This window comes from Chlorocebus sabaeus, chromosome 7 (assembly GCF_047675955.1).
Source record: "Chlorocebus sabaeus isolate Y175 chromosome 7, mChlSab1.0.hap1, whole genome shotgun sequence".
In the NCBI taxonomy this organism is placed as follows: domain Eukaryota; kingdom Metazoa; phylum Chordata; class Mammalia; order Primates; family Cercopithecidae; genus Chlorocebus; species Chlorocebus sabaeus.
In genome coordinates this window covers 126,649,906-126,651,383 of record NC_132910.1, presented here as the reverse complement: position 1 = coordinate 126,651,383, position 1,478 = coordinate 126,649,906, and positions in this window count along the sequence as shown.

Sequence of the window (1,478 nt, the reverse complement as noted above, 5' to 3'; positions counted from 1 at the left end):
ACTTATATACAAATAGTCTTCATGCCTTTTGATGTCTGGACTCTTCCAAACGTTCATTTGAATACCTGATTCAAACTACAATCCAGAAAAAACCTGTCAGATTGCCATCTAAAGATCCTTCAGATATGCTAGAAAAATTAGTTTATAGACTACTCCGGACATTAATCTTTGTTTTTCTTATGTTTCTACAGAAATGCCTCTTACTAAAGATCTGTTTGTCTGCACCATAAATGGAGGTCAAGCCCATCTGTCATGCCGCCTCCTGGAGTGGGACCCTACGGTTTACCTCAGCTGAACTTTTCTCAGGACTAAGAGGCTGATTCGAGAATATATGGGATAACATATTTAAATTTGTTCTTTTCTGCTTATCCCAACTTGTTTTTCTCCTCCTTTGCCTGCCTTCTAAACAGCAACCTTTAACTCACATCTTTCCAAAGTTATCAACCTTGCCTTTAATGAGTGAAACTTTCTTAAAGAAAAATTTCCAAAAGAGAACAGAAGGAAACTAAAATATTTTCCCTCCAAATTTATTTTCTTGACATATTTCAAGAAGACTATTCAGAAAAGCTAGAAATTCAAGAATAGCTGAAAAGCTGCCTTTCGTGGGGGGAGATTCGCATCAGTAGAGAAAACCTTCATTGATGCAGCCAGGCTTTCTCTGAGACCTTCTTTGTCTGGATGTGGGAAAGATTAAAAGTCTGAAAGAAACATTTACTCTGTGTTCTCAGTGAGGGCTGAGCCCTGCAAGGTTTCATCTGCATAGAAAGACCACCTTTGCAAGCCTGGGCTCCTCTTCTCCCCCTCCCATAAGCTGTCTTGCCACCGTAACCTATTTTGCCGTAATATAAGCCCCGATTCTTTCTTTAACCTCAAGATGGAATATATAAGATTCTCTACCCCACTGGGGGTTGAGGTAATCACTCTATGGTTCTCTGCGCACATTAATAAATTTGTACGCCATTTCTCCTTTTTATCCATCTTTGCTCAGTAGATTTTCAGTGAACTTTCAGGGAGCAAAGGGGAAGTCTTCCCTTGGCACCGACAAGGTTATGTAATGAAAAATATCTAGCCAGGCACGGTGGCTTATGCCAGCACTTTGGGAGACAGAGGCAGGTGGGTCACCAGAGGTCATGAGTTTGAGACCAGCCTTGCTAACATGGTGAAACCCTGTCTCTACTAAAAAATGCCTGTAATCCCAGCTACTCAGGAGGCTGAGGCAGGAGAATCGCTTGAACCTGGTAGGTAGAGGTTACAGTGAGCCAAGATTGTGCCTTTGCACTCCAGCCAGTGCAACACGAGAGAGACTCCATCTCAAAAAAGAAAAATTTCTATTCATCTCAGAATTTTACAAGTTTAGCTAAAGCCTCAATTTTGAGTCCCATGGTTGGTAAGTATCTCCATATTTTAAAAAAGAAGTGTTAGTTATATTTCCACACGACTTGCTAAAAGGTGGTCTAAGCAATGAAACTGAAGATGAG